The sequence below is a fragment of the Lithobates pipiens genome, unplaced genomic scaffold (assembly GCF_037356315.1).
Source record: "Lithobates pipiens isolate NorthernLeopardFrog02 unplaced genomic scaffold, aLitPip1_a1.2 Scaffold_18, whole genome shotgun sequence".
Classification (NCBI taxonomy): domain Eukaryota; kingdom Metazoa; phylum Chordata; class Amphibia; order Anura; family Ranidae; genus Lithobates; species Lithobates pipiens.
In genome coordinates, this window is record NW_027507758.1 from 172,262,554 (window position 1) to 172,277,320 (window position 14,767).

The 14,767-nt window shown below is 41.8% G+C and overlaps 1 protein-coding gene and 1 long non-coding RNA gene across 4 annotated transcripts in view; one reads left to right on the plus strand and one right to left on the minus strand.

Annotated features, from left to right (window-relative positions):
• Positions 1–14,767, plus strand: part of UTRN (utrophin) — a 945,243-nt gene that overhangs the window by 33,337 nt on the left and 897,139 nt on the right. The window lies entirely within an intron of this gene.
• On the minus strand, positions 71–955 carry LOC143990095 (uncharacterized). 2 transcript variants are annotated; one of them, XR_013277151.1, is made up of 3 exons: positions 761–911; positions 367–558; positions 71–248 (listed from the first exon to the last, which is right to left on the minus strand). It is a non-coding gene; the product is annotated as an uncharacterized LOC143990095 (long non-coding RNA). The 2 variants fall into 2 exon arrangements; XR_013277150.1 differs by having other exon boundaries at positions 367–955.

Here is a 14,767-nt window from a genome sequence, read left to right on the forward strand (position 1 = left end):
AAAATTGTCAGCATTTTTTTATTTATTTTTTATATAGTGCAAAAAAAAAAAAAAAAAAAAGCAGAGGTGATCAAATACCACCAAAAGAAAGCTTTATTTGTGGGGAAAAAAAAGACATACATTTTTGTGGGGAACAACGTCACACCACCACGAAATTGTCAGTTATAGTGGCCTGGTCATGAAGGGGGTAAAACCTTCCGGAGCTGAAGTGGTTAATCAACAGATGATATTTTCTGGTGCACCGTCTCCTGCAATGCAAAACTGTTTGTTAAAGAGGAATCTTAAAAAAAAAACTTAAAAAAATTAAAATAAAATTCAGCAGCTACAAATACTGCAGCTGACGACTTTTAACAATCAGGAACTTACCTTTTCTTGCAGTCCAGCGCTGTTTTCCCATAGCTGGTTCTTCTCACCTGTGCTGCCATCTTGGATTTGGGAGCCAGCTGTGAATTCTTCCCACTGCACATAAGCAAAATTGGTCATCACAGAGAAAACTGGTCCTGCAGCCTCCTGGGATGTGTGACGTGTCCCAGCAGGCTGTGAGCAGACAATTCGTGCCTTGGCAAAAAAAAATAAAAACAGGTTTTAATTGTATTTCGCAAGGAATGGAATGTGCTAAACAGTTTACATAAGCAACTGCATATGTTACTTGGAGCAAGAAAAAAAATCCAAAAAACGATCAGTATTTGAAGTCTCCTTTGTAGCTGTGACCGGTGACACTCTTTAAATTCTTGGATCAGTTCTTGTGTGACTTTCTAACCTGTTAGCTTGCCCTTCTTGCTTGGGATACTTTGCTGTAGCTTAGTACACACGTGGCACTGGCACTTGCCCAGATCTTGAAACAATGAATACAGTAGGTCTTGCTCTGAATGGACTGTTTCTGTGCCAGAATGTCTTTGCATGAGGCCCTCTGAGTACAAAAGCAGTTCAACCAGATCAGGCTGACATAGCTCAGCGAACAAAATAACTGTCCTTGAAAGTGTGGCTGGCTAACATTTCAATTCTTTAAAGGAGAACTAAGGCTTAGGCTTCCCAATAAATACATACTTGCTGCAACACTTAAAGCGGGAGTTCCGCCGTTTTTTTTTTTTTTTTTTAAAGTCAGCAGCTACAAATACTGCAGCTGCTGGCTTTTAAAATATGGACACTTACCCCTGCAGCGCGCCCACGATGTCGGCACTCGAAGCCGATCTGTCGATCGGCTCTCAGGTGCTGCCGCCGCCATCTTCGGTGTGGGATTCAGGAAGTGAAGCCTTGCGGCTTCACTTCCCGGTTCCCTATTGCGCATGCGCAAGTCACTTTGCGCAATAAGGATGGTCCCTGCTGTCTCTGGGATCCGTGTGTTTCCCAGCAGACAGCGGGGGGCCGCAGGAAGTGGCATAAATAGCCGCAGATTCTGCAGCTATCTATGCCCGGAAGTGGGTGCAGATACCTGTATTATACAGGTATCTGTACCCCCCTCCCCCTGAAAGGTGCCAATTGTGGCAACGGAGGGTCCTGATGAGCGGAAGTTCCACTTTAGGGTGGAACTCCGCTTTAATTATAAGAATTATCTGTATTTATATTTTGCTCTTAAAGCAGTTGTATAGTTAAATTTTTAACTTTGACCTACAGGTAAGCCTATAATAAGGCTTACCTGTAGGTAAAAAGAATATCTCCTAAACCTGTACGGTTTAGGAGATATTCCCCTCGTAATGAGCCGCTGACTTCAGAGGTGCATGCGTACTGCGGATTCTTCCCGGCAGACACCAGACCCTGCCGGGAAGAAAACTCCCATTCGCATGAGCGGGAGTTACAACATCGCTGCTCCGGCCACTCACAGCGCCGGAGCCGCAATACCCGCAAGACACACAGAGGGAACATGTCAGCTCCCTAGTATGCAGTGCATACTAGCTCATTATGCCTTTTCCTTTACAGGTGTAAAAAAAGAAAAAGAAAAAACACGGCTAGATTTTTATGTGTACATTTCATAGAGAAAAATCGTTTCAGAACATCTTTTCTTGCCATCATTGAGGCAACTGTTTTTCATGTTTTTCAAATTTCATCCAGACTTGTTAATTGAATTAAATCCTAGATGCATTATACAAGTTTCATTGCCAAGTAATCCGACATAAAATTTTGGCTTAAATCACTTGCAAGGAGATGGGATGAAAACTGTCCCGACTGTATGCTAGGAAATATCATTGCTTTTAATTGCTGTACCTTTTTACTATATTGGCTCCATTTCAATTCAGTATTTAAAAAAAAAACTGTATTAAATGTGTTAATTTATTGCCCAGTCTTATTTCACTAATAACCAAATTCTGTTGGTCAATGGAATTTGTGGGTATTGCTTAATTTGTAGCAGTTACTAGACCATATTTGGTGAATCAAAGGTGGTTGAAAGTGCCACGTATATTTTCAGCTTAAAGCGGTTCTTCACCCTAAAGGGGAAGTTCCGCTAGTATTATCCCTCCCCCCCTCCGGTGCCACAATCGGCACCTTTCGGGGGGGAGGGGGGTGCAGTTACCTGGATAATCCAGGTATCTGCACCCACTTCCGGCCAGGCCGCCGCATGGCTCCGCCCACCCCCGCATGGCTCCGCCCCCCCCCCCCCCCCCCCCGTTGTGTTCTGGGAAACACAGTTCCCAGAGACACAGCGGGGGGCCATAAGGGAAGCGCAGCGCAACTCGCGCATGCGCAGTAGGGAACCGGGCAGTGAAGCCCTCATGCTTCACTTCCCGATTCCCTGACAGAGGATGGCGGCGGTGGCTGCAGCGAGACGAGCGATCGCTCGTTATCTGCCGCCGACATCGCTGGAACCTGGGACAGGTAAGTGTGATATTATTAAAAGTCAGCAGCTGCAATATTAGTAGCTGCTGGCTTTTAATATTTTTTTTTTTTTAGGTGCAGCTCCTCTTTAATGCCCTGTACACACAATCAGACATTCCGACAACAAAATCCATCAGATTTTTTCCAACGGATGTTGGCTCAAACTTTTCTTGTATACACACGGTCGCACAGAGTTGGTCGGAGATTCCGAACGTTAAGAACGTAGTGATGTACAATACGTATCACGAGCCAAGAAAAATGACGTTCAATAGCCAGTGCTGCTCTTCTGCTTGATTCTGAGCATGCGGGGCACTTTGTGCGTTGTAATTGTGTACACACGAACGGATTTTGCTGTGGGAAAATTTGACAAGCAGATCTCAAATTTTGTGCAACGGAAATTTCGACACACGAACGGAAATTCCGACAACAAGCTTCGATCGCACATTTTCCATCGGAAAGTCCGACCGCGTGTATAGGGCATTAGGCTAGTTCTAGATTGCAAGAGAATGATGAATGTTCTGTTTTTTAGATGTAATTTTGTCTATAAATAAAGGAATTGTGAATATTTGTGAGGCAGTGGTTTGCCTTACTTTACTTGAAGATGCTGCTGGTGAAGAAACACTTTGTGATGATCCAGAAACAGTGGAACGAGTGTTTCTGGAATGCTCTTTACAATATAAAGGGAGACAATACAGCAGCAATACAATTCAATATGAGGGGGGTAAGAGGGCCCTGCTCCTGTGAGTTTACAATCGAATAATTCCATAAAGTATTTGTTAATGTCTTTAGGGCACCTCTGGCATGCCAGGATGTGTTTTGTCATCCATGTAGCATTTAGAAAAGAACATTTCAATATTTGAAAATTGCAGCTTTGCTCTAACCAGAAATTGCAATGTGGAAATTTTTGTGAACTCTAGATGTTGGCCTCACCATTTTATAGAGAGGAGGAAAAGAAAAAAACATTTACTGAGCAGACTACAGGCAACCATTATGCTGTGATGGTGGAGAAAATTTATAGGAATTATTTAAAGGTTAAAAGAGATAAACTATGTTGTCAGACAAATTGACCCTCTTACCTGCCAATTAGGGCCTAAAAGCACAGAAATCATCTACTGTATCCCAACAATCGCCTAGCTGTAGGAGGTACAAGATGGAGGCCACACGCAAACTAAACTGGACCCTTTCCCCTGCAGTGCCCACTAGTGGCATAAATGCACTTTTGTCTTGTTTTCAGAACTACTTTGAGAAGTACAGTGTCACTGGACTTTATTCTGGGACTTGCTTGTCTTCAGCTGAGATAACTTGAAATAATTTAAGACTTTACATAAAGTCTCAGAAAGCTTTCATTAACCACTTCCCCCTAGCTGGACATCATATGACATTGACTTTGAGTGAAGATATCTGGATGATGCCTGCAGCTACAGGCATCATCCAGATATCTTTTTCTTTCAGCCAGTGATTTCCTCTTTAGTAAAAGCCATCCTAGCAGCTGTTTAGCCGCTACATGTCTTTTACTGGCAGTGGGAGGGAACGTCCCCCTACAGCCCACCAGTGCCTCTCCGGGCTCTCCCATGCAATCGGAGAGCTAAAGAACCGATCTGGCAGCGGGAGTTTGCCATAGAGCAGGCCGTGATCAATGTTTATTTTTTGATCTCATGCTTTCCAGCATAGAGGAGAGCTGTGGGGTCTTATAGACCCCTGATCTCTCCATAAAGAGGACCTGTCATGCCTTATTTCTATTACAAGGGATGTTTACATTTCTTGTAATAGGAATAAAAGTGATCAAAAAAGTAAACAATTAAGGGAAAGTGTAAGAATATATTTTTTAAAGCACCCAATCCCCTCATGCTCACAGAAGCGAAAGTAAGTAAGAAAGTAGCACCCCAGAAATGTTTCCAGAAAATTGAGTATTTCTCAAGAAAAAGTATTGCAGTAACACATGTTTTGCTATACACATGTTTATTCCCTTTGTGTGTATTGGAACAAAACAAAAAACGAGAGTGCTTTGTTGCCATCCATATCTGGGTGCTTTTTGACGTATGTTTGGGGTCATTGTCTTGCTGGAAGAACCAAGATCTCGGACGCAAACTCATCTTTCTGACACTGGGCTCTACAGTGCAACCCAAAATCCTTTGGTAATCCTCAGATTTCATGATGCCTTGCACAAATGCAAGGCACCCAGTGCCAGAGGCAGCAAAACAACCCCAAAAAATCATTGAACCTCCACCTTATTTCACTGTAGGTAATGTGTTCTTTTCTTTGTAGGCCTCATTCCATATTCGGTAAACAGTAGAATGATGTGCTTTACCAAAAAGCTCTATCTTGGTCTCATCTGTCCACAAGACATTTTCCCAGAAGGATTTTGGCTTGCTCAAGTACATTTTGGCAAACTGTAGTCTTGCTTTTTTATGTCTCTGTGTCAGCAGTGGGGTACCGCCTGGGTCTCCCGCCATAGCGTTTAATTTCATTTAAATGTCGACGGATAGTTTGCGCTGACACTGATGCTCTCTGAGCCTGCAGTACAGCTTGAATTTCTTTGGAACTTGTTTGGGGCTGCTTATCCACCATCCGGACTATACTGCATTGCAACCTTTTATCAATATTTCTCTTCCATCCACGCCCAGAGAGATTAGCTACAGTGCCATAGGTTGAAAACTTCTTGATAATGTTGCGCACTGTGGACATAGGAAAATCTACATCTCTGGAGATGGATTTGTTACATTGAGATTGTTGATATTTTTCCACAATTTGGGTTCTCAAGTCCTCACAGTTCTCTTCTCCTCTTTCTGTTGTCCATGCTTAGTGTGGCGCACACAGACACACAATGGAAAGACTGAGTGAACTTCTCTCCTTTTTCTCTGCTTTCAGGTGTGATTTTTATATTGCCCACACTTGTTACTTGCCCCAGGCAAGTTTAAAGGAGCATCACATGCTTGAAACAATCTTATTTATCCACAATTTTGAAAGGGTGTTAAGAATTTTGACCAGCCCATTTTTGGAATTTTGTGTGACATTATGTCCAGTTTTCTTTTTTTCCCTCCCTTTTTTTGTTTTGCTCTAATGCACACAAAATGAATAAACATGTGTATAGCAAAACATGTGTAACACTTTTCTGTGAGAAATAATTGATTTTCTGGAAAAAAATTCTGGGGTGCCAACAATTTTGGCCATGACTGTATATGTTTGTTAGGTCTAGTACTGTCTTACTAGCACCTGAAGTCCTCACTGCTCGTTAGATTCCCATTCTGCAATCCTGGATTTGGGAGTTGTTTGTCAGTTCCTGATGATTCACAGGCAGTTCCCCACTGCGCACACGTGAAGATGGCCAACTGGGATTGACTGGTCCTGTAGCCCCTTGGCATGTGTGACAGTATCCAAGGAATCCTTACCTAGGCGAGGAATACGGAAGTGGAAGCTAGCTCTTACTGAAAAAGGGGGGTTCATCAGAAACTGGATCCAAGTCACTGTATGGCCAGCTTCAAAAAGATTTTTGGGCGGCACAGTGGTGTATTGGGTAGCAATCTCACCTAGCAGTAAAAAGGGTCGCTGGTTTGAATCCCAACCATGACATGACCTGCCTGGAGTTTGCATGTTCTCCCTGTGCCTGTGTGGGTTTCCTCCCACACTGCAAAGACATGCTGGTAGGTTAATTAGCATATGTCCAAAATTGGCCCTGGTATATGAATGTAAGTTGGAGACCTTGGATTGTGGGCTCTTTGAGGGTAGAGATCGATGTGAGTGTGTGATGTATGTGTGGCGCACTGTGTACATTGATGGCGCTATATGGGTACTTTAAATAAATAATAATATATAATAGATGAGCATCTTGATGAGACTCGATGTCCAGGGATAGGGACAATTGTAGACATGCACCCACACTCACTCAGATTGAATTGAATGGTGTCTTTATTCAACCTTACTAACTGTGTAACTATTTGGGTGGTCTAAAACTGGCTTAGACAGTGTACAATCTCTGTACATTCTACTATAGAGTTATTAAAGCTATGTAATATAAAGATGCACATGAACAATCCATTCATTTTGTTTCCCATCAGGCAGAGCCTTACTGCACCATGGTGGATCTAAAGGAGATTATACAATTGGATTGTAAAGTATATGGTCAGATTTACACTATAAGATACTTGGTAATGCGTTATTAACCACTTAAGGACCGCCTCACGCCGATATACGTCGGCAGAATGGCACGGCTGGGCACAATCACGTACCTGTACGTGGCTCTTTAAGTGCCCAGCCATGGGTCGGGAGAGCGCCGACCCGGCCCTGAACTCCGTGACCGTGGCCGCGGGACCAGCTTACCCCATCGCCGCTGGTGTCCTGCGATCGGGTCACAGAGCTGAAGAAAGAGGAGAGGTCTGTGTAAACAAACCTCTCCCCGTGCTTCCTAGTGTGGCTGTCACCGATTGTCTGTTCCCTTTTATAGGGAAAGACGATCAGTGATGTCACATGCCAGGCCATGCCCCCTACAATAAAAAAAACACATAACGTCACACATAACCCCTACACTGCCCCCTAGTGGTTAACTCCTTCACTGCCAGTGTCATTTACACAGGAATCAGTGCATTTAAATAGCACTGATTGCTGTTTAAATGACAATGGTCCCAAAAATGTGTCAGAAATGTCTGATGTGTCTGCCATAATGTCGCAGTCACAATAAAAAATCGCTGATCGCCGCCATTACTAGTAAAAAAAAAATATTAATAAGAATGCTATAAAACGATCCCCTATTTTGTAAACGCTATAACTTTTGCGCAAACCAATCAATAATCGCTAATTGCGATTTTTTTTTTTTTATTTATTTTTTTTTTACCAAAAATATGTAGAAGAATACGTATCGACTTAAACTGAGGAAAAAACATTTTTTTATATATTTTTTGGGGATATTTATTATAGCAAAAAGTAAAAAATATTGAATTTTTTTCAAAATTGTCGCTCTATTTTTGTTTATATCGCAAAAAAAAACCCTGCAAAGGTGATCAAATACAACCAAAAGAAAGCTCTATTTGTGGGGAAAAAAAGGGCGCCAGTTTTGTTTGGGAGCCACGTCGCATGACCACGCAATTGTCAGTTAAAACGATGCAGTGCCGAATCGCAAAAAGGGGCCTGGTCCTTTGGCTGCAAATTGGTCCGGGGCTTAAAGGGGTTGTAAAGGTAAATGTTTTTTCACCTTAATGCATTCTATGCATTAAGGTGAAAAAACATCTCACACTGCCGGCGCCACCAGTCCCCCCGTTTTACTTACCTGACCCCTCGAAAATCCCGCGCTCGCCCCCGCCGTCCTCTTCGCCGCTCAGCCTGGCCGCTGATTGGCTGGAGTGGATGGATTGAAAGCAGCGCAGCCATTGGCTCGCGCTGCTGTCAATCACATCCAATGACGCAGCGCGCCAGGGGGCGGGGCCTTGTGATACAGCGAGCGGCTATAGCCGCCGGCTGTATCACGGGAGCGCGCCCGCAGTGCTTCTCACCAATGCGAGGGAGCTCGCATTAACGTGAGAAGCACCTGCGGGAGGAAGCAGAGACAGCCGCCGAGGGACCCCAGAAGAGCAGGTTCGGGGCCACTCTGTGCAAAACGAGCTGCACAGTGGAGGTAAGTATGACATGTTTGTTATTTTAAAAAAATAAACATTTTTACTTTACAACCCCTTTAAGTGGTTAATGAGAACACACACATTATACCTACATTGTTGTATCTTTTCTTGCACATTTAACATTTTTAGAACTACTGTTACCAGTTTGGGTGTAGTTCATGGCTTTATATTTAGATGTGGTTTCCAGCAAGCCCATTTTAACAGTTAATATATACCATTTGTGAAGGTAAGATACACACACAAAAACCCATTGTGACAAATTAAATACAGAGGTGTGAATGGCCACTTACTGTAAATATATTTTTAAAATACAATTACACTCACACCAAAGACTTGGTACGGTGCTCATATTAAATGTAGAAATGCATGACTGGAATGAGTGAATGCAAAAGGTTACAGATGGTGACAGTACGGTTGAAAATTAAAAGCAGTCTGTAGAACATTAACCTTGGGGTCTTACTAAGAAATGGGAATTGAGGTACCATAGTACAGATTTTTTTTTTTATGCTGCCAAAGGCAGAGTGAGACGGTAAAGTCTGTGTGGCAGTGATTTATTCTACCTAGTCCATACATGAGCACATATAAATAGGGTTCCCAAATGTTCATTGTAGAGTCCTGCAAGATTTGTGAAGTCTCCTCTGTAATTATGGCCATTATAATACTTACTGGAATTTTGGTGGCATTTTCTATATATAAAACAAATATAACATATATATATGCTGCATAGCCTTCATCTTGGGGCTGTTTTTGATTTCTGAAAATATTCAATAAAAAAATATTCATTATGGTACATTATGGGATAAGATGCACCCATACATTTAATTAAAGTCGATAGATATGGCTATAAACGCTGTCTAAGCCCCTGTACACACGGTCGGACATTCTGCCAACCAAATCCGTCGGATTTTGCCTGTCGGGTCTTGTCCGAAACTGTTGCATACACACGGTCGGACTAAGTTGTCGAAAAATCTGATCATTCAGAACGTGATGACGTAATTTCGTTACGATGGGACTACATTCAGGCTAGTAGCCAATAGCTTTGATGTAGGAATTTGATCTGAGCATGCGTGGCACTTGGTCCGATCAAAATTCTCTACACATGATCGGAGTATGTCCGATCGAACCAGTTGGTCGGAAAATATTTCCAACATGTTGGAAAATTGGGTCCGACGGATATTCCGACGGAATCAGCCCGATGCATACCACACACAGTCGGATTATCCGACAACACGGTCCGATAGGACACATTCCGACGGATTCTCCGACCGTGTGTACAAGGGCTAAGAGGATTAAGGTTTTATATGAGGGGATAGAGTTTGCATAAAAACTGTACTGGAATAGCTCTCACCTGATGTATAACAATCATATAAATTAGGAGTACCAAGGTATGGATCACACACACAGGTAAGCTGTAAGAAGGTCTCACTATCAACGTTTCCTTCAGAGAATCTGAAAATATATATAGATAGTTTTACAATTAGGCATTAGCCCTCTAAACTGGGTATAAGTGAGCGAAAATGAAGAATGGTGCTTACCAGGAGTACCAGATATGGCCTCAAAGTTACAAAACCAATTAGATAGGTATAGAATCCCCTTGATTATAAAGATAGATGGCATATCTAGGAAAAGAGTATAAATGCCTATTAGGTGCTTAAGATATAAGTAGGTAAAAACCTAAGTGCAGACAGAGATAGGACAGAGAGATAAATAAACACCCACCTGAGTGTATGAGTATTACACTTGTCCCAAATGGGAAGGCCTATTAGTAAGACCCAGGTAGATAATGCCACATAAACGAGGGAGAATATATACCCTTACAAAGAAAATAAGGTATATGGATGGGGCGAGTAACTGAGCGTAAACAACCATTACATGACAGTTCCCTAGAAAAACTGTCAAGGATAAAGCTTACCCTTGAACACTACTCCAGTGTGTGCAGCTTTCACCTCTGTGTATGAGCCAAATTTCCAAACAGTCCCTTTTATAGAAGGGCATATGGTAACAGAGGGGGCATGATGGCGTGATTGTCAGCGCCAAAACGCCACATCACGTGATGCGTCATGTGATCGTTAGTCACATGACCCTATCCGCATCATCAATATTTGCCAGAGCTGATGAGCAATTTCCAGCAAGTGTGGGGAGGCAACAGGGGAAGGTATTAGCGCACCTAACCAAGTTGGCGCACTTCTGCAACCCTAGAAGGTGGACCAATGGGCACAGATCAAAACAAGGAAGATCTCATGCAGGAAGTGACGCGATGACGCACTGCATGATTACTGCGCATACACCACATCACAAATCACGTGCAACAATCAAAACTGGTGACAGGCCATGTGATTACCAGGCATGCGCCACGTCACATGCTTGCATCTATACGATGCATGCATACGGCCACAGAAACATACTAACGTCAGAGCAGGATTCCGCATATCCAAATGTGCTCGCTATACAACATGCCCACCGATCAAAAAAGGGCAAGAAAGGCCAAAATAGAGATCGACAATGTCACATTTCAATATATAGTAGCGACAAAAAAGGTTGCACTTCATTATGTAATTTTATGTCTCCAGCCAACACATAACCCTATACACCAAATAACAAGCCAGGCAAGCTAGATACCAACATGGACATAGACAAAAAATAAATAAAAAATAATATCTAAATATCATGCTTACAGCAATAAATCAAAGTTTCTCATACAGCAGAACAATTTGAGACATCCTATTTTGCAATCCTACTTTACATAGCAATTTGACCAATATAATTAGTATAGTATATATGATCTTTAATACGACGCCAGAAAGCCTGTTTAGTTTTGCCCACATAGAAACTACCGCAGTCACAAAACACGATGTACACCACGCCCTCCATCTGGCAGTTGACATGGTGTACCGTAGAATGTAACCTGCAGATACATTGCATTGTTTTCATATATCCATGGGCAAAAATGCATGAACCACATTGCCAAGTTCCTCTCGAGGTGGTATCTTCACTAGCTGCATCAAAAGAATAACATTGTAGTGCATCTTCTTCCTGTTTAAATATAATATCATTGGAGCAGATTCTGCGCAATCTGAGATATTGTCCATTAGGGATAATGAGAGGAGTAGGATGAAAACTACTAGCGTGCAAAAGGGTATTCCCCACTGTCTCCTTGCGGTACAAGGTGGTATTAATATTCCCATTTCCTTCAATCACTACTGTGATGTCCAGAAAAGGAATAGATTTCTTACTTTGATGCATGGTGAATTTTAAATTAAATGCATTCTGATCCAAGTCATGCATGAAGTTAGTGAGATCAGTAGTAGAGCCAGTCCAAAGCATCAGAACATTGTCTATATACCTATTCCACATTAGGATAAAATCCCAATATTTGGCTTGCCTATCGTCAGAGAAGAGCATGCGTTCCCCCCCCCCAGGTTGACATACTATGGGGCACATGAGGTCCCCATCGCAACCCCCTGCACCTGGAGTTAGTGGGAACCGTTGAAAGTGAAGACATTCCCTCTCAGAATATGCTGTAAAATAGAGAGGATAAATTTGCTAAAAGACCATGAATCCTGAGTCCTCTCACTTAGAAAGTAGTGCATAACAGACAGACCCGAGGAGTGTGGAATACTTCTGTACAGGCCCTCGATATCAATGGCTACCAGAACAGTATCCATTGGTACTTGAATATTCTGTAATCGTCGCAAAAGATCTGGTGTGTCCTGGACATAGGAAGGAAGTGAGACAACATGGGAGCGGAGATATTGGTCGAATAATTGACTAGCCTGTTCAGTATATGCCCCATTTCAGGATATAATCCGCCTTCCAGGGGGACACACCAGATCTTTATGTGTCTTAGGGAGAGTAAAAGGTGGGCATAACAGGATGTTTAAGAAGAAGAGCCTTGTAGAAGTCTTTAGTAATAACTCCCTGATGAAAAGAGTCCAAAAGAAGTAAGTAAAATTCATCCTGGTCTTTGCTAGCATTGCTCTACAGAAATGTTTTGTACCAATCCTCATTATCCAAGATCCTATTACACATTTAATAACAATTTCCTCTTGTGCACATCATTTCTGTAAGGCCTGTTTCTGAATGGGGGACAAATCGTCTGCATTGTGAGGATATACCGTACTTGTATTTTTTCAATTTCTTTTTTTCTTTTGTGACCTGTGTAACAAAAGCCAGAATATTTGTATTAGTTTGTAATGGGGAAATTTTATCTGATTTCTTTTTCATAACAATATGAGAAATATTGTCAATAGGGACATCGGGAACAACAACCCGATCCATAACTTGTAAATACTATGATTGCTGCTCAAATCTTTCATTCTCTTCTAAAAGGTCCTTCAGATCTCTTAGTGCTCGGAAATCTCTCACTGAGAAGTTTTTCCTTTTGGTCCTCAAGTTTTTTTATCCTTATCCTTTCTCTTTCTCTCTTGATCAAATAGGTACTTATAGGTCAATTTGCGGGCAAACAAATTGAAATACTTAATAGTTTCAAATTGGTCTATTTCCTGAGTGGGACAAAAAGTTAAACCTAAACCTAATACTTCTATTTCTAAAGGGATCAAATTATAATCTAACAGATTGATTACGTTCAAGGTGTCTTTACTTATATGGCCTTGACTACAAATGGGTCCAAGTTGCTGCTTACTTTTCTTTCTGTTTTTTTTGCTAGAAAATGACTTACAACTCCCAAACATATATATATATATATATATATATATATATATATATATATTATTATTATATTATAAATAGCGGTTGTTGCAATATTAAGGCTCGGTTCACACAGGGGCGGCACGACTTGCAGCGCCGCGACCTGCACACGATCAGCTGGCGACTTGCAAAACTACTTCTGTATAGAAGTCAATGCAAGTCGCCTGAGTCGCTCCTATTAGAACGGTTCCATAGTACAGAACGGAGCATGACTTGTCAGGTGGCGAAGTCGCCTGGACAAGTCGCCTCTGTGTGAACCGAGACTTAATGTCACACTGTAATTACACAGCGGCCTTTCAAACGCATTTATTGGGAAAACATAATGAATTAAAAAGAAAAACGAAACAGTAAAGTTACCCCAATTTTTTGGATAATGTGAAAGATGATGTTACGCCATGAAAATCTTTATTCTAAGCAAAAAAAATTGTGATTCTCATTTTAGCCAGAATCGTTCAGCTCTAACGCGCAGTCAGGATAATGCAATCACTCTGCATACAGTGGGCGGGAAGTGGTTAAAGTGCTGCATATACTGTTGGCGCTACATAAATCTTGCAATATAATATTATTAATATTTTGCCATTTTGGTCTGCATATTAAAATAATGAAGAGTACAAAAGCTGCTGTTAAAAATGGTTTGCGAGTGGGCGGCATGTTTTGTAGTGTCACAGAAACACTTGCTGAGAATGTCTGAAGTGGAATGAACCCCACACCCTTCTGGGTAACCACTTGTTAGTACTCAGATCTGTATTTTCACACATTGTAGAATATAGCTATATTTTAACCACTTTGGAGGTTATTTACGAAAGGCAAATCCACTTTGCACTACAAGTGCACTTGAAAGTGCAGTCGCTGTAGATCTTAGGGGGACATGCAAGGAAAATAAAAAACCGCATTGTATCATCCAATTATGTACAAGCTAAAATCAGCAGAGCTTCCCCTCATTTCAGATCTTCCCCTTAGAGCTACATCGACTGCACTTCCAAGTGCACTTGTAGTGCAAAGTGGATTTGCCTTTTGTAAATAATCCCCTTTGTCTCCTTAATGACCAGACCATTTTTTGCGATACAACACTACATTGTGTTAACTGACAATTGTGCGCATGTGTGGTGCTGTACCCAAACAAAATTGATGTCCTTTTTTCCCCACAAATAGAGCTTTCTTTTGGTGATATATATTTGATCACCTCTGCAGTTTTTTTTTGTGTGCTATAAACAAAGAGCGACAATTTTGAAAAAAATATATATATTTTTTACTTACTAATACATATCCCCAAAAAAATATATAAAAAATCAAATGATTGTGAGTGCGTGATTTGTGCCCATACAAAATGAATGGGTGCAAATTGCACTGCAACAAATTGCATCTCTAGCAGCTCTCTCCCCCCACCCTCCAGCGGCTCTCTCCCCCTATTCCCCAGCGGGTCCGACCATCTACTGGACTCCCCTCTCCATCTACACTCCAAAAAGCTACTTAACCATTTACAGGATTTGAAATCCCCGTGGCTTTCTCTCCTCTCTGTGCAGTGCTGAAAGTATGGACTAGATGGCTACTGATTGGTCAGGCTAGGGGGACAGAGCCACTGGAGACAAGAATCACACTGCATTCCTGTTCAAATCTCATGCAATTCTTTGCAGTGCGATTTA